An 18,895-nucleotide genomic window follows, 5' to 3' on the forward strand; every position below is an offset into this window, starting at 1 on the left:
GGCCCTTGGCGGGTGAACATTAAGGGATGAGTATATGTTCTTTCTAATGCACGAAGTGGATTTTTATACTTAGGTAAATGTCAAGCTTGATTCTCAAACCAACCTTGAAACAACTCTACATGGCATAGAGAATACATAAAAGTTGTGTTGAAGTTTCATGTCTGTGGACCAAGAGATGGGGATGAGCTGATTCCTAAGGAGCTCCTCAGAGAGATGATGCCGGAGTCGAGCCTATAGATCAGCTATAGACAAAGAAGCACTTTCAGGCCAAGGAAACAGATGAATTGAGTGCAGAAGGTCTCGGCATTGAGGAATGAAGGTTTGGGTTGATTTCTAGCCCTGGCTATTGGCTTATGTGACTAGTGGGGATAATACAAAGAATAGGGCTGGGAAATGGTGGAGAAAGGAACCTAATCATGGAGGATTTTGTATGTTCAAGTTTCTATATGCAAAGGCGTCATCTAGAATATCCACAGAAATTACAGTGCCCTACTTAGCATCAAGATTTACTAATAATTTAAAGAATATGGTTAGTCATGGCACATGTAAAAGAGGGAAATCTAAGACAATTAACATGTCCCCTGCAGGCACTTTCTTGCTGAGTCGAATGCACTCTGGCCCCATTAACATATGAGGTCTTGACGCAATGTACCTGACTATATTTATACAAAAGAGAGCTTGATGTACTCACCATTTTATATAAATTTTATGTCCACACAGTTATATGGTTTACATGATGTTCTTTAGAGAGGCTGCTCTATAACTCCATAGTGTTTCAGGTTTGTTACCATAAGCTAACAGAGTGAGTATATTTATCATAAGTAAAAGAGTAGATGTATCTTGCCAAAAGCATTCCATAGACAAAGCATCTTCCACTAGCTAATAGCATTATTATAGTTGTCAGATGGTCTGTTACACTGTTACTAGTGAGTTTACAGGTAGATTTGGCCTCATTACTTACTTCCTTTCTTGCCTCATCATCCAGAAAGGGGAGAGAATCATCCCAGAGACCATCTGAATCCCTGAGTTTCTTGGTAAAATGTGTATAACAAGGTCTTCTTCTTCCTCTTCTCCTTCTCCTCCTCCTCCTCTTTTTTTCCTTCATGGGGGGGGGGGAGGTCACATCCGGCAATGCACAGAGGTTACTCCTGGCTCTCCTGGCTCAGGAACTCAGGAATTACTCCTGGCGGTGCTCAGGGGACCATATGGAATGCTGGGAGTTGAACTCAGCATATAGAATGCTGGGAATTGAACTCGGGTCTGCTGCATGCAAGGCAAATGCCCTACCCACTATGCTATCACTCCAGCCCCATATAGCTAGGTCTTGCCCGAGATCTGGATTCAGATCTCTACAGCGAGGTGGAGCCCAGAATTCACAGTTTAAAAAAGTTCAGAAGGTAATTTGATCCAAGTTAGCATATTAACATTAGCTGGGGGAAATGTTGAACTCCTTAGAAATATACATTAAATAAGAAAAGTTAGTTTCAAAAACCTAGAAATCCATCTGGGAAAGAAATGAAATTGTCAGGCATCATGCTGTGTCCACCCGAGATGGTCTGTTAGCACTTAGATTCATGGCATCAGGACAAGTCAGCCCAGATCCAAACCTAGAGGACTGCACTCTCCTTTCAGGCCTTTCAGAGCACGGTTCTACCAATCCCAGGTTAGTAATACTATCTACCTTAATACTAGGAGGTTTCATCAGGAACCTCACATAAAGTAGGGAAACAAGTAGTGCTGAGCACAGAATTCACATTCAACAAATGGTATAACTGGTTATTAGGAGCCTTGAGCATGGAGACGAGGGCCTATGGTTCTAACTGTATGATTACTTTCTCATCTACACTAGACATTATGTTTATTATTTATCTATTTCCTTACTTTTGCTTTTTGGCTCATACCCATCAAGGCACAGGGGTTACTCCCTGGCACATGCACTCAGGAATTATTCCTGGCGGTGCTTGGTGGACCATATGGGATGCTGGGGATCGAACCTGGGTCGGCCTTGTGCAAGGCAAATGTCCTACCGGCTGCTGTACTATCGCTCTAGCCCCTATTATTTGTTTATTTATTTTTAAGATTTTTTTTAGTTGAATGATTGTGAGATAGACCCTTACAAATCTGTTCATGGTTAGGTTTCAGTCATACAGTGTTCCAACACCCATCCCTCCACCAGTGTACATTTCCCAGTACTAGTGCCCCCCATTTCCCTCCCATTACACTCCCCAACCCCAACCCCCAGCTTGCTCTATGGCAGGCACTTCTCTCTCTTTCTCTCTCTCTCTCCCCACCCACGCTCCCCTTTCAGGCATTGTGATTTAAACAGGGTCCTTTTCCCAATTCATATTTTCTTGGTAGAGCTGCTGATCAAGTTACTTCTCTAGAGTAAGGAGGAGGTACCTGACCACATAAATTTATTCTCCTCCCTATGGGGAATCTGATCTTAAATTTAGAAGGGCTGGAGCGATAGCACAGAGGTAGGGCGTTTGCCTTACAAGCGGCCAACATGGCCGACCCGAGTTTGATTCCTCCGCCCCTCTCAGAGAGCCCGGCAAGCTACCGAGAGTATTCGATATGCCAAACACAGTAACAACAAAGTCTCCAATGGAGACGTTACTGGGCCCGCTCGAGCAAATTTAGAATATAGTTGGGAAAAAAACAACGAAAAATTGTCCTTGAAGAATTTTTCACAATTTTCCCTACCCCATTCCTTATTCTATCCTTTCATTCTATCCTTTAAAATATCTGATTGTCTTTAATGCATTCATTTGGAGTTGAAAAGGTAAGGTAAAGGTAAAGGCCTCCCGTTGTTCATCGATTTGCTCGAGCGGGCCCAGTAACGTCTCCATTGGAGACTTTGTTGTTACTGTGTCTAGCATATCGAATACGTCATGGGGAGCTTGGAGGCTCTGCCATGTGGGCGAGATACTCTCGGTAGCTTGCCGGGCTCTCCAAGAGGGGCAGAGGAATCGAACTTGGGTCGGCCATGTTGGCTGCGTGCAAGGCAAATGCCCTACCGCTGTGCTATAGTAATTTAACTTTATTGTTTGAAGTACTCTGAGTTACAGTACTAATAATGATGTATCATGTGTACATAATTCCAATACTGCACCCATAATCACAGGATCTGTTTCCTTCCTCAAGGAGGGTCCCTCCCTATCAACCCCTTTGTCCCCATTCCAAACCCAGTTCTTTGGATCAGACTCATTCTATTGCCTTTGGCCCATTGTTGCCTCCTTGCAGTGTACCTTTAAGCCCCATATATTAGAGATCAGTTTCTTTCTATTCCTTAAACTCCATATATGAGAGAGATGATGCAGTATCTATCGCTTTCCTTCATGTCACTCAGAATGATATGCTCCAGTTCCATCCATATTGTGGCAAGTTAGAAGGTTTTATCCTTCCTTAATCCTAGACAGTATTTCAACTTGTATGTATCTATCTACCCTCTTGCTCCAGTCATGCATAATTGAGAATTTGGGCTGTTTTCTTTTCTTGGGTATTTACTAAGTGTGATAAACCTAGTTGTGTATGAATGTTTTTGTGTTTTGGGGATAGATGTCCCTGGATCATATGGAAGTTCTATTGCTGCTTTCCTGAGAGATTTCCGTATTGCCCTCCACAGAATTTTTTTTAGTAGTAAAGATTATATTTATTTATTTAAATTTTATTGAATCACCATGAGATATTTACAAGCTTTCATGTTTGTGTTACAATCACACAATTATCAAATTCCCATCCCTCTACCAGTGCACATTCCCCACCACCAATATTCTTGGTATACCCCCTCTTTCCCACCCTCCCCCTGCCTCCATGGCAGACGTGATTGCCCATAATCTCTTTCTACTTTGGGGCATTATGATTTGCAATACAGACCCTGAGAGGTTATCATGTTTGGTCCTTTATCTACTTTCTGCACACATCTCCCATCCTGACCAATTCCTCCAGCCATGTTTTTCTTAGTGATCCTTTTTATATTCTAGCTGCCTTCTCCCCTTTGCTCATGAGGCAGGCTCCCAGCTATGGAGCAATCTATCTGTCCCATGTATCTACTATCCTTAGGAGTCAGTCTCATGTTATATTTTTTTATACCCCACAAATGAGTGCAGTCCTTCTATGTCTGTCCCTCTCTTTCTGACTCATTTCACTTAGCATGATACTCTCCGTGTCTATCCATTTATAAGCAAAGTTTATGACTTCACCTCTCCTGACAGCTGCATAGTATTCCATTGTGTAGATGTTTCTTTAACCAGTCATCTGTTCTAGGGCACTTGTGTTGTTTCCAGTGAACAGTGCTGCAATGATCATATAGGTAGAGATGTCGTTTGTACTGTGCTTTTTTTCATCCTCGGGATATATTCCCAGAAGTGGTATTGCGGGGTATTGAAATATAGCTCCAAATATTTTAGGCTTAACATTGGTTTGTCCTTTCCCCCTTGTCACGAGGAACTCAGGTTAATTCAGTGTGCGTAAGGCACTTCCATTCCATTGTGTTTATCTGTAAATTCTTCCCTATGCTCTTCTCCCCAACCAGTTAATCGCTTTTCCCCCCTAATCAGTATCTGTTCCTTTGTAAGGTCAGATCCTCCTAGGACACTGAAATGTATTGTAAGTTAAATATTGCCTTTCTCCTCTCCTTTTGTCTTTTGAATAGTTTATTTTAAAGCAATGCCCTTTTTGTATACATACAGGAAGACCGTTAACATTATGCTTTGTAATTTAGGATTTAATTGGCTTTGAATATTCACTTTGAATATTCACTCCTGGGCATCTGCTTTCTTGACTTAAGCCTCAGTTGCCCTTAGTTCCTAACACCCCCAAAGCAAGGTCCCAACGAGGAACTGAATGGACTCAGGGCAAGCGGTGAATACCCTGGCATCGAAATGGGCCAGGCCAAAGTGCCACGATTCGTAACTATAAGTTAAGAGTTTGATCATAGACAAATGCTGTCATGATCCAAAAGTAACAACGAGACTAGGATCCTGCTAGGGGTAGAAAAAACTATCTGGCCTGAGCACTGTAGTCTGAGATCAAGATGGCCCTAGGAGAGCAATTCTATAAGTTTAAGATATTTCTTACTGTATCCATACAAAATGATTTATATATGCTTATATGTTTGTTGGACATTGAGAGGAGAAACACACCCATGGGATTCCACTCTAGGGTGGGTCGTCCTGCTGGGAAAGGATCTGTCCTAGGAGCAGCTTTCCCTGAGGCAAAGAATTCTATCCCTATTGGTTGTGACGCAGGTATGTGTAATTGTTACCTCAATCTCTCATCTTGGGAGATATTAATGAGACTGTAGAATGGGCAAGGGGAGGCAGAGGAGAGAGACCGGAGTGGATGGAGAGAGGATTGGAATAAACTGCAACTAAGACCAACCAGCCTGGCCCTTGTTTCCTTCCTTCTCCTGCCCATCGCCATCGACCTCCCTGGGTGGGGGAAGCAGGGTGAGACTACTGAATGTGGGCGGCGGGAGAGACAGAGCCGCCGCTGCTGCTGTGTGCCCTTTTTTGAGTTTACACAGTGGGGTCACATGGAAGCTCAATTTCCAGTTTTTGAAGAACTGTCCATATTGTTTTTCAGAAAGGCTGGACTAGTGGACATTCCCACCAACAGTGAAAGAGTGTCACCTTTCCCCCCCACATCCATGCCAGCACTGGTTGCTTTTGTTCTTTTGAATGTATGCCAGTCTCTGTGGTGTGAGATGATATCTCATTGTTGTTTTGTTTTGCATCTCCCTGATGGCTAGCGATGGGGAGCATTTTTTCATCTGCCTTTTGGCCATTTGTATTTCTTTTTTTGAGGAAACTTCTGTTCATTTCTTCTCCCCATTTTTTGATGGGGTACCCTCCACAGACTTGAACCAGTTGATATCCCCACCAACAGTGAATGTGGGTTCCTTTCTCATCTCAACCCCCACAATACTTGTTACCAGAGTTTTTGACATATGCCATTCTCACTGGCATAAGCTGATATCTCAGTCTTATTTTGACTCACATTTCCCTAATAGTAAGTAATGATGAGCACTTCTTCATAGACCTATTGAACATCTCTATGCCATTTTAAGATGTTTATTTATCTACTCTCCCCATCATTGGATGGGATTTTTGGATTTTTATTGTTGTTGAGCATTGCAAGTGATTTATAGATCTTGGATATTAGTGATTTATCTGATGTATTATATGAAAATATTTTCTCTAATTTCATCAGGTGTCCTTTTAAATTATAGTTTGACTTTCTTTTACTGTGCAGAAGTCTTTTTAATTTGATGTAGTTTCATTTATTTATTCGTTTCTGTGTTTTTTCTCTGTGATCATCTCATGAAAACACCTCTGAGGTCAGTTTCCTAATGAGCTCTGCCGATATTTTATATATTCTGGCCTAAACTCAAGATATTTAATTCACTTTTAGTTCACTTTTGTGAATGGTGTGAAATACAGTTAAAATTTAATTTTCTACATGTGGCCATCCAATATTTACAACATCATTAGCTGATGAGTCTCTCTTTGCTTCACATTATGTACATGGATTCTATGTGTTTATCTTTGTAATTTATTTTTCTTCTAGTCCATTATTTGCATACAGGAATACCAGGGAATTTTGTGTATTAATTTTATAACCTGCTACATTACTGCACTGGTTTATTTCTAAGTGTTTTTTTTTTTTTGGTTGAGTCTTTAGGGTTTTGAATGTATAGCATCATGTTGTCTGCAAATAACGATAGTTCAACTTCATTTCTCATTTGGATGTCTCTGATGTCTTTTTATTTTTGTACAACTGCTGCGGCAGGGAATTCCACAACTATGTTGAATAAGAGTGGTGACAGTGAATATCCTTGCTTTATGCCTGATGTTTAGGGAAAGGCTATCAATTTTTAACTATTGAGTGTGATATTGGCTGTGGGTTTGATATAGATGGCCATTACTATCTTGAGGTATTTCTATTTTATCCCTATTTTTAAATTTTTTTTTAATTTAAAATTTTTTTAATAGTGAGACATCATGAGGTACAGGTGCAGACTTACACATTTTTGTGCTTGGGTTTCAATTATACAATGATCAAATACCCATCCCTCCACCGGTGCCCATTTCCCACCACCACGAATCCCAGTATCCCTCCCACCCCCCATCCCCCCCCATCCCACCCTGCCTCTGTGGCAGGGCATTCACTTTTGTTCTCTCTCTCTTGTTGGATGTTGTGGTTTGCAAAAGAGGCAATGGGTGACAATCATGTTTAGTCTATAGTCTACTTTCCGCATGCTTCTTCCATCCTGGGAGGATCCTCCCAACACCTTTATTTGGTGTTCCCTTCTTTATCTGAGCTCCCTTTTCCCCTAGAATGTGTGGTTGGACTCCCAACCATGGAGTAAAATTCCTGGTACTAATCTCGGCCATTCTTGGGTGTTAGTCTCCTATAGTGTTACTTTATGTTCCCCAGATGAATGCAATCTTTCTGAGTCATTTCGCTTAACGTGATACTTTCCATGTAGTACCACTTGTATGTAAATTTCGTGACTTTGTCTTTTCTAACAGCTACATAGTACTCCATTGTGTAAATGTACCAAAGTTTCTTTAACCAGTCATCTGTTCTCGGGCACTCAGGTTTTTTCCAGATTCTGGCTACTGTAAAGAGTGCTGCAATAAGCAGACAATTGCAGATGTCACTTCGACTATACTTTTTTGCCTCTCTGGGATATATTCCCAGGAGTGGTATTGCTGGATCAAATGGGATCTCAATTTCTAATTTTTTGAGAATAGTCCATACTGTTTTCCAAAAGGGCTGAACCAGTCGGCATTCCCACCAACAGTGAAGGAGTGTCCCTTTCTCACCACATCCGCGCCAGCACCGGTTGCTTTTGTTCTTGTGGATATGGGCCAGTCTCTGTGGTGTGAAGTGATATCTCATTGTGGTTTTGATCTGCATCTCCCTGATGATTAATGATGTGGGGCATTTTCTCATGTGCCTTTTAGCCATTCGAATTTCTTCTTTGTGAAAGTTTCTATTCATTTCATCTCCCCATTTTTTGATGGGGTTGAATGTTTTCTTTTTGTGGAGTTCAACCAGTACTTTGTATATCCTTGACATTAACCCCTTATCAGATGTGTATTTGGCGAATGTTCCTTCCCATTCTGTAGACTGTCTTTGTATTTTGGTCACTGTTTCTTTTGAGGTGCAGAAGCTTCTTAGTTTAAGATAGTCCCATTTGTCTATCTCTGTTTTCACTTGCTTGGCCTGCGGTGTGACATCTTTGAAGACACCATTAGCTTCTATGTCATGGAGAGTTTTGCCAACTTTTTCCTCAATGTACCTTATAGATTTCGGTCTGATGTTGAGGTCCTTAATCCACTTAGATCTTACTTTTGTATATGGAGTTAGGCAGAGATCTGAGCCCATTTTTTTGCATGTAGCCGTCCAGTTTTGCCAGCATAATTTGTTAATGAAGTTTTCCCTGCTCCACTTCACTTTTCTTGCCCCCTTATCGAAGATTAGATGCTCATATGCTTGGGGGGAGATGTCAGTAATATTCAAGCCTGTTCCATTGGTCCACAGCTCTGCCTTTCTTCCAGTACCATACTGTTTTAATTATTACTGCCTTGTAGTAGAGTTTGAAGTTAGGGAGGTTGATTCCTCCCATTTTCTTTTTCCCAAGAATTGCTTTAGCTATTCGTGGGGGCTTATTGTTCCATATACATTTCAGGAGTGTTTGCTCCACTTTTTTGAAGAATGTCATGGGTATCCTAATAGGGATCACATTGAATTTGTACAGTGCTTTGGGAAGTATTGCCATTTTGACAATGTTAATTCTCCCGATCCATGAACAGGGAATATTTTTCCATTTCCTCGTATCCTCTTTTATTTCCCGAAGTAGCGTTTTGTAGTTTTCTTTGTACAGGTTCTTTACTTCCTTAGTTAAGGTGATTCCTAAGTACTTGATTTTTGGGGGCACAATTGTAAACGGGATTGTTTTCTTCATGTCACTGTCTTCTTTTTCATTATTTGCATATAGGAAAGCCATGGACTTTTGGGTATTGATTTTATAGCCTGCCACTTTACTATACAAGCCTATTGTTTCTAGAAGTTTCTTGGTAGAGGTTTTAGGATTCTCTAAGTATAGTATCATATCATATGCGAATAGTGAGAGCTTGATTTCTTCCTTTTCTACCTGGATGCCACTAATATCTTTTTCTTGCCTGATCGCTATTGCAAGTACTTCCAGTACTATATTGAACAGCAGTGGAGAGAGTGGACATCCTTGTCTAGTCACTGATCTTAGAGGGAAGGCTCTCAGTTTTTCACCATTAAGGACGATGCTTGCTGTAGGCTTGTGGTAGATGGCTTTAACTATATTGAGGAAAGTCCCCTCTATCTCCATTTTGGCTAGGGTTTTCATCATAAATGGGTGCTGGATCTTGTCAAATGCTTTCTCTGCATCTATTAATATGATCATATGATTTTTATTTTTTCTTTTGTTGATATGGTGGATTATGTTGATTGATTTCCGAGTGTTAAATCAGCCTTGCATCCCCGGGATGAATACTACTTGGTCATGATGTATGATCTTTTTCATGAGAGGCAGAGAGGCTCAGATCTGCTTTGTCTCCCGGCGTCCGGGGGATGCCTCGAGGCTTGCACAGTGAAATCAAGTCCTGGGTTCAATAAATGGTGCGAAAACTGACCTGGGGTTTGGGGAGAAGAGACCAGCTTGGCTTGGGCGGTGGAGAGGGAGAGGCTGAGAGGCTCAGATCTGCTTTGTCTCCTGGCATCTGGGGGACGCCTCGGGGCTTTCATGGTGAAATCCAAGTCCCGTATCCCTATTTTTTTTAGATATTTTAAAATCATGGCCGACCCGAGTTCAATTCCTCCGCCCCTCTCGGAGAGCCCGGCAAGCTACCGAGAGTATTCGATATGCCAGACACAGTAACAACAAAGTCTCCAATGGAGACGTTACTGGGCCCGCTCGAGCAAATCGATGATCAACGGGAGGGCCTTTACTTTACTTACTTACTTAAAATCATGAATGGATGTTGTGTCTTGTCAAAAGCCTTCTCTGCATCAATTGACATGACCATATGATTTTTATCTTTGTTTTGTTGAGATGGTGTATTTCATTAACTGATTTGTGTATGTTGAATCATCTTTGCATAGATGAGATGAACTCTACTTGATCATGGTGTCGATATATTACTGGATTTCTTTTGCTAGAGTTTTGTTGAAGATCTTTGCATTGATATTCATTAAGATCTATAATTTTCTTAGTAGAATCTCCATCTGTTTTTAGTAATAGGTTAATATTGACTTCATAGAAACTGAAGGACCCCGAGTCTTTGAAATTTTGAATCAACTCACTAGTGAATCTACCTTTGTTCTTGGGGAGATTTTTAATTACTGTTTAATTTTCTTTACTTGATACTGGTCTATTCAGGTTTTTTTTTTAAAATTTCTTTTAAGTCCTCTGGGTCAGTTTGGGAGTTAGTATGATTCTAAGAATCCATCCATTTATTTTAGGTTCTTAAACTTGGTGACATAAAGTTGTTCATAGTAAACTCTTATAGTGTCTTGTATTTCTGCGGTATCTAATTTAATTTCTCCCCTGCCAGCTCTGCTCCTATTTATTTATATTTTCTATCTCTCTTTTTTTTCCTAGGTGAATCTAGCTAAGCATTTATTTACCTTGCTTATTCTTTCAAAGAGCCAACTCCTGATTTCATTGACCTTGTCTACTTGCTTTATATGTTGTAGATTTCCATTCTAATTTCAATCTCCCTTCTTCTACGTGGGATTCATTTGTTGTTCTTTTCTAGTTCCTGTAGCTATGACAGTAGGTCATTGATTTGAGCCTTTTATTTCTTCCTGGTACGCACTTGAATAGCTCTGAACTTCCCCTTAGTACTGCTTTCAGCATTCCATAGATTCTGATAATTAGTGTTTACATACTCATTTGTTTTGAGCAACCTTCCTATTTCTTATTTGATTTTCTCTTCGATACAAATGTTATTTAACAGTATATTATTTGGTTTCAATTATTTAGTTTTTCCCCCTACTTTAAAAAAATTGATTTCTATGGGGCTGAAGCGATAGCACAGCGGGTAGGGCATTTGCCTAGCACGTGGCCAACCCGGGTTTGATTCCCAGCATCCCATGTGGTTCCCTGAGCACTGCTAGGGGTAATTACTGAGTGCAGAGCCAGGAGTAACCCCTGTGCATTGTTGGGTGTGACCCAAAAAGCAAAAAAAAAAAATTGATTTCTAAACTTTAGAAATGTGATGGGAAGATGCAATGGTGGTGGGATTGGTGTTCAAATATTAAATGCAATGAATTATTGTGAACAACATTATAAAAATAAAATTAAATTAAAAATAGATTTCTATTCTTGTGGATTCGTGGTCAGAGAAGGCACTTGATATGATTTCTGTTTTTGTGGCTGCTTGAGTGTGTTCCAGCTCGTTTTTTTTTTTTATCGTGGAGAATATCCCATGGGCATTTGGGGGCGGAGGGAGGGGGAATGGAGTGTCCTGAATATGTCGATTAGGCACAGTTCTTCCATTTCCTCATTTGCGGCTTTTGCTTCCAGACTGATGTTTTGCGCGATTAATCTTGCCAGTGTTGAGAGTGGAGTATTGAAGCCTCCACCTATTAGTGTGCTGCCATGAATGTATTCCCTGAGGTCTACTGCCTGTTGCTTTGTAAACTTTGCATCCCCTTCATTTGGTGCATATGTGTTAATGAGAATTATCTTTTTGATCTATTGATACCTTAATGGCTATGTAATGTTTCCCCCATATATTTTATTATCTTTTTCAGTTTGAGTAGTATTTGGTCTGAAATCAGTATGACTGTTCCTGTTTCTAGATCTCTTCCATAAGCCTGTGTGATTTTCTTCCAGCCATTCACTCAGAGCCTGTATTTATCATGAAAGTTTAAGTGTGTCTCCTGTAACCAACAGAAATCTGGGTTTTGATTCTTGATCCTCACTGTTACTAGGTGTTGTTTTATGGTGGACGGAGGGTGTTAACCCACTGACAGTGAAATAATTATTGCTATGAAGAGATTTTCTTCATTCTGGGTAGTTTGATTTTTAAAACTCAACCCTTTGTACCCCAGGTGGGACTCGCACCCACAATCCCTGGATTAGGAGGCCAATGCCTTATCCATTAGGCCACCGGGGCAGTCTACGGCCATACCACCCTGAACGCGTCCGATCTCGTCTGATCTCGGAAGCTAAGCAGGGTCGGGCCTGGTTAGTACTTGGATGGGAGACCACCTGGGAATACCGGGTGCTGTAGGCCTAGGGCTGGAGCGATAGCACAGCGGGTAGGGCGTTCGCCTTACAAGCGGCCAACACGGCCGACCCGAGTTCGATTCCTCCGCCCCTCTCGGAGAGCCCGGCAAGCTACCGAGAGTATTCGATATGCCAGACACAGTAACAACAAAGTCTCCAATGGAGACGTTACTGGGCCCGCTCGAGCAAATCGACGATCAACGGGAGGGCCTTTACCTTTACCTTTATGAAGAGATTTGTTCTGTCTATACGTGGAGTTTGATTACCTGTGCCATGTGATGTTTCCTTTTTATATGTGACCTTTCAGTGTCTTTGCCAGGGCTGGATTAGATTTCAAATTATGTCCTCTGTTGCTATTTTTTTGAGGATTTTTTTAATTCTTGTTTGGGGGCCTTAACCAATGGTGCTCAATGCTTATTTCTGGCTTAGGGATCACTTCTGGCAGAGCTTAGAGGGGTGCCACGGATAGAACCCAGTTTGGTCCTATGCAAAGTTAATATCTTACCTCCTTTACTATCTTTCCAGCCCCCGAGAATATTTTTATCCGTTCTTCCACTCTGAATGAAAGTCTTGCTGCATAAAGGATTGTTAGTTGAAAGTTCTTCATTCAAAACTCTGTATATGTTTTTTCATTCTTTTCTTGATTGCAGAGTTTAGCTAGAGAGAGCTGATGTCAATTGAATGCTTTTCCCATTATATGTGAGGTCTTGCTTCTGTCTTGTGAGTATAGGAGTTTGAGTTTGGTTCTTTCTACTTTTGATTGCAAAATGTCTTGATGTATTTCTGTTTTGGTTTACTATGGCTCAGATTGGGGAAATTCTCCTTGATTATTTATTCAACTGCTCTTCCTTCTACTATCGTTATTTTTTCTCTGGAAATTTCTTTAATTCTGAAGTTGTTCTTCTTGGTATTGGCAATAATTTCCTTTTTATTATCTTCATTTTTTTCTCATTCTTGTCCCATTTTCCCTTTGTCTTAATCACTTAATCACTTAACTTCCCGTTAGTCGTTGATTTGCTCGAGCGGGTGCCAGTAACGTCTCCATTTGTCCCTGTTGCGTGCTAGTGTAGCCCAATGGCATCTGTTCGCTCTGGGAACATGAAGAGCCTCAAACCGATCGTTCATGATCTTGATGAAGAAGTCTGACCATCTGGTAAGTGGGCAGCCACGCGGTCTTTTGACATCCCATGGAATCCAGTCGGTAACAGCTCTAGACCAGTGGTCATCTTTAAATCTCATTACGTGACCAGCCCATCTGATTTTTGACACCTTGGCAAATGAGACATTGTCCCTGATTCTTGATCGTCCATGGAGGTCAGAACTCCGGATTCTTTCTCTCATTTGAGTGAAACGTGATATTCCAAGCATAGCTCTTTCAATTCTTCTTTGGGAGACCTGAATAGCGTTCTCATCCTGTTTGCCTAGGGCCCAGATCTCTGAGGCATATGTTAATGCAGGAAGAACAGTGGAATCAAAGAGATGTACCCAGAGCCGGAGATTCTTCGTCCTCTTAGCTATTTCTTCGACGCTCTTGAAGGCATTCCAAGCCTCTCTCTTCGTCCTGCGCAGCTCGGGTGCCAGGTCATTTGTCATGTTGACTTCTCGACCTAGGTACACATAGCTGTTGCATTCGGAGATGGTAGGTCCATTGAGAGTGAATGGGGCATCAGGAACGAGGCTGTTTCTCATAAACATTGTCTTCGTAAGATTCAGCTGTAGTCCTACCTTTCCACACTCACGGTCAAAGTCGGCCAGCATTTGTGCCGCTTGGCTGATGTTTGGTGTTATTAAACAATGTCATCAGCAAAGCGGAGGTGGTGTAGTTGCCGACCCTTTTACCCTTTGTCTTAAATTTTATATTTACCACTGACAAGGGTTATTCCTGACTGTTTGCTTAAGAATTACTCCTGGCAGACTCCAGGGACCTAATGTGGTGCCAGGGGTTGAGCCTTGGTCAGCTGAATGCAAGGCAAGTGCTCTACACTCTCTACTGTCACTTTGGCCCCAGCCCCTCTTTTTAGTAAATGGTATTTTTTAAAAAAATTTTTGTGTGTATGTTACTAGGCTAAACAGAAGATTTCCAGCAGAATTTTGACTCTCAGGGTGGCTAGAGCATATAGTCTTTAGTGACAACTTGTGTGGCCTCACAGTTTGAGGTTTTTGGTAACTGGCCACACACAAAGTCTGGGATTAGGACAGGTAAGTGAGACAGAATTTCCCATTGCTAGTTCCTCAGGGGGGGATGTACAGTGGATTTTTGTCTCTGGAATGCTCCGCAGCTCCAGAAGACTGTCTGAAGCAGGTTGTGCTCAGAATCTGTGAGTCTGGGGGGAAGGACAGGTGGGCGGCACAGAATTTAACATCACTTAGAATCTGGGGGGGAATGTGTGTAATGGGATTTTTTTCTCCTGAAGTCTTCTGTAGCTTCAGCAGATTGTTTGAAACAAGAATGTGTGCTGAAAGTCATTTGAATTTTTAAATTTTTATTAAAGAACTATGATATGCAAATTGATAGTTGAGTTTCAGGCACATAATATTTCAACAACAATCTCACCACAAGTGTCAATTTCGCTCCACTAGTGTCCCTGTAAATTCATCCCCACTCCTACTCCCCACCTTGACCTCCTAACCCCCCTCTCCCTGACTACAAAGTTCTGTGGTTGCAGCTTAGGCCTCATGTTTTCGGTGTTGTTGAGTCTGTGTTTTGGGTATATTGCTATACCACTCTCCCACATCACTGATATAACCAAAGCACTGACCCTGTTCACTCATTACTTCCCTTTCTTGTCTTATTCCCCTTCTTTTTCCTTCTTCCTAAACTCTAGGACCTAGGGTTATCTAGTCATGCCCCTTTATTACATTACATTTTCTCATTCAGCTATTCTATATCTATATATCACAGATAAGTGAGGTCATTCCATGTTTGTCTTTCTTCTTCTGGCTTACTTCACTCAACATGGAACTTCCAGTTCTAGCCAGGTTGCAGCCAAGCATGTGATTTCATTGTTCCTTGTAGCTGCGTAGTATTCCATTGTGTATACATACTACATCTTCATAATTCATTCATCTCTTTTTAGACATCTATGTTGATTCCATAGCATAGCACAGCGGTAGGGCGTTTGCCTTGCATGCAGCCAACATGGCCAACCCGAGTTCGATTCCTCCGCCCCTCTCGGAGAGCCCGGCAAGCTACCGAGAGTATCTCGCCCGCACGGCAGAGCCTGGCAAGCTCCCCGTGACGTATTCGATATGCCAAACACAGTAACAACAAAGTCTCCAATGGAGACGTTACTGGGCCCGCTCGAGCAAATCGATGATCAATGGGAGGGCCTTTACTTACTTTACTTACTTATGTTGATTCCATATATTAATTATTGTACTGAGTGCTGCAATGAATCATGGTGTGCATGTGTCCTTTTGAATGAGCGTTTTTACGTTCTGGGTGTAGATGCCCCAAAGTAGAATTGCTGGATTGTATGGCAGCTCAATTCTCAGTTTACTGAGGCCTCTACATACTTTTTTCCACAGGGGTTAAACCAGACAACATTCTTTCTCTGAATCTATTGATGTGATGACATGATTTTTAGCTTTCCTTTACTGAAGTGGGACTGTGAGTTACCATGAATGGTCTTGATGGACATGATGAACTCAGACAGTCTCTCACCCTGTTCATTCCATTCTAGGCCATCGGTCCCGATGTGAAGTTCTTCAGCTGATCTTCTCGGTCCTATCTTGGCATTAAAATCACCCACAATGATCTTGTAGAAGGTGTGGTCTTCTTTATAGAACTTCTCCAGCTCCATGTAGAACTTCTCGATTTCTCTTTCATCATAATGAGATGTTGGTGCGTAGACAACGAAGATAGAAACTGCAGGCAGTGAGCCACATCTATTCAAATGTAAACGTCCGATTCGGACGAATGAATGAATCAATGCTCATGGCCAAGTTTGTGTTGACAAGGACACCAATGCCTCCGACACCTCTTTTATCGCATGTTCCGAGGAACAATTCTTCTCCAGTGTCGAAAATGGCATGGTGAGATTCGTGCCTTCTTGTCTCGGTCAGACCAATGATGTCGTACTTGATCATTCATGCTTGTACCATCACGTCCTCGATGGATGCATCTGATGCTAGCGTACGTGCATTGAAAGTACAGATGATCATTTTTGTCTTCCTTCCTTGTTGCAGCCTAGTTCAGCCTTGAGATTTTATCAGCCTCTCTTTTCTCATTCTTCTCAGTGCTGCCATGTCGGTGAAGCCTTCAGGGTCAGGTGAATGAGACCCATTGTATTTACTGGTTTTGGCATATCGAATACACAACAGATAGCTTGCCAGGCTCTTCCATGCAGGCAGAATATTCTCAGTAGCTTGCCAGACTTTCTGAGAGGGATAGAGGCTTTTGGAGTGATCTCTAATCGCCCTCGTAGGTGTTACCATATTTGAACCCTATCAAATATGGTACGGCAATTCTGGAAGATGGGTATTTAGTGTCTTCTAATGTGTCGTGTGGAAAGCGTCCTGGAGTGTGGCGGCGGCTGGGTAGTGGAGGTAGTGTCGGTAGTGGAGGTCTGACAGTGGGGTGTTTATCTAGTCCCGGTGGGGGTAGGGTGGGTCTTCTGTGCACAAACCGATCCCTGGGTCTCTGGTGGTTGGTGGAAGCAGACAGGGCAGGGTAGGGTGGGGCTTCTGATTAGAATCCCTTTTTCACCTGTGGTTGGTGGGAGCAAGCAGAGAATCTCTGTTCCTGGGTTCATTGAGCCTGGAGTCCAAGGTCTTAGAGAGTTCCGCTTATCTTGTTCTGTGGGTCTTCAGTCATGTGTGAGTCTCGGCCGGAGCTGCCACAGAGGTCCGGAAAGAGTCCTGGAGTGTGGCGATGGCTGGGTAGTGGAGGTAGTGTCCAGAAGGCAGAATCTAAATGTTGGACATGGGAGTCTCCTGGTGGATGATTCCACAATGAAATAGACCACATCATATTCAATTGACGGTTTTGCCTGTCCAATGTCGCTGTTGTCCCAAAATTCCGAACGGGATCGGACCACCATCTACTTCGTGCAAAATTCTACTTCACAGAGCAGGGAGAAAGGGCTGCAAAGTTTAAAAAGAGAACTCCCAGAACGACCACCAACTGGGAGCTCTTTGGCACTATTGTGGCAACATGGGAAGATGCCATTGTTGACAATATTGATGAGGAATACGATCGACTGGTTCAGCACCTCCATGATTGTGCAAGGAATGCCAAGAGAGAGATAGTCACAAAAAGACACCTGTCTTCGAAAACTCTTGAGCTTATTCGCCAGTGTGGTTTGGCACATGCCTCAGGCAACCGCAAGCAAAAGTCCGAGCTCACAAAGCAGTGCAGAGATACGATCAAGGAAGACCTCAAAGAGAGAAGAGCAGAAGTACTGGTAGATGCAGCAGAAGCCGGGAAAAGTATTCGTAATGCCTGCCTGTCCTTCGCCAACTACAAGACCAAAATGACTGCCCTCGATGCCCTTATAGATTCATCACATCCACCAGAACGGCAATGGAGAAGATTATCCATGACTTCTTCTCAAATCTCTTCAATAGCCATGTCCACTTGCTGACATACCAAATTCCACAGGATGGATATGTCGTTCCCAGTGTTCTCCCTTCCGAAATCCAACACGCCATTTCGTCAGTAAAGAAACGAACAGCACCCGGCCCAGACAAGGTCAGACCTGAACACCTGAAGAACCTGTCGTCAGTACTCATCAATACACTAGCTCGGCTATTCACACGCTACCTGTCTGAATGCAAGGTTCCATCCCAATGGAAAACCAGCAGGACTGTACTACTGTTCCATAAGGGAGACATCCATGACATTGGCAACTATCGCCCAATCTGCCTATTGTCTGTCATCTACAAGTTGTTCACTCAAGTCATCCTAAATAGGATTAGCAGAACACTAGATGAAGGACAACCATGCGAGCAAGCCAGTTTCCACAAAGGATTCAGCACCATCGACCATATCCACACGATAACCAAGCTCATTGAGGTTTCTCGGGAGTTCGAGATGCCGCTCTGCTTAACGTTCATTGATTTAAAGAAGGCCTTTGATTCTGCTGAGACGGAAGCGGTCATTGAAGCCCTAGCCAATCAGGGCATTCAAGCCCAATACATCAAGATCCTCCGTGAGCTGTATTGCGGATTCACTACCAGGATCTCACCATTCTACAAAGAAGTAATCATTGATGTCAAGAGAGGGGTTCAGCAGGGTGATACCATTTCACCGAAACTCTTCAGTGCCACCCTCGAGAACATCATGCAACGACTGGAATGGGAAGGAATGGGAATGAAGATAGATGGTCGACAACTACACCACCTCCACTTTGCTGATGACATTGTTTTAATAACACCAAACATCAGCCAAGCGGCACAAATGCTGGCCGACTTTGACTGTGAGTGTGGAAAGGTAGGACTACAGCTGAATCTTATGAAGACAATGTTTATGAGAAACAGCCTTGTTCCTGATGCCCCATTCACTCTGAATGGAATGAGCATCTCCGAATGCAACAGCTATGTGTACTTAGGTCGAGAAGTCAACATGACAAATGACCGGCACCGGAACTGCACAGGACAAAGAGAGCAGCT

The 18,895-nt window shown here is 42.4% G+C and overlaps 1 non-coding gene across 1 annotated transcript; it reads left to right on the forward strand.

Annotated features, from left to right (window-relative positions):
• The first annotated feature begins 12,171 nt into the window (after positions 1 to 12,171).
• LOC130037913 (5S ribosomal RNA) lies at positions 12,172 to 12,290 on the forward strand. Its single transcript, XR_008794501.1, has one exon. It is a non-coding gene; the product is annotated as a 5S ribosomal RNA (ribosomal RNA).
• Positions 12,291 to 18,895: the final 6,605 nt, after the last annotated feature.

Source organism: Sorex fumeus, unplaced genomic scaffold, assembly GCF_029834395.1.
Source record: "Sorex fumeus unplaced genomic scaffold, SorFum_2.1 ptg000072l, whole genome shotgun sequence".
NCBI lineage: Eukaryota > Metazoa > Chordata > Mammalia > Eulipotyphla > Soricidae > Sorex > Sorex fumeus.